The 200-nt window shown below is 49.0% G+C and overlaps 1 protein-coding gene across 2 annotated transcripts in view; it reads right to left on the bottom strand.

Annotated features, from left to right (window-relative positions):
• The window catches only part of LOC132603323 (peptide deformylase 1A, chloroplastic), a 16,163-nt gene that overhangs the window by 7,149 nt on the left and 8,814 nt on the right, over positions 1-200 (bottom strand). The window lies entirely within an intron of this gene.

The raw sequence follows: 200 nt of genomic DNA, 5'->3' as shown, positions 1-200 counted from the left end.
AAAGCGTGAACCAGGTCCAGGATTCGGACTAGGAATTGCTATTTTCTCCGATGCAGTTAGCTTTATTCCCTGACCTGAGGGCGGGAACCATCTTATCTTAGGGTAGGTGTAGCCCTAGGTGGGAAGGGCCGGGGGGTTCGCTTTTTGATAATTAAGTAGCGTAGGCTTCGATAGACTTGCAATAGCGATTCTTACCAGCA

This window comes from Lycium barbarum, chromosome 7 (genome assembly GCF_019175385.1).
Source record: "Lycium barbarum isolate Lr01 chromosome 7, ASM1917538v2, whole genome shotgun sequence".
In the NCBI taxonomy this organism is placed as follows: Eukaryota; Viridiplantae; Streptophyta; class Magnoliopsida; order Solanales; family Solanaceae; genus Lycium; species Lycium barbarum.
Note: the sequence above shows the minus strand (reverse complement) of the source record. Positions and strands in the feature narration are given on the sequence as shown.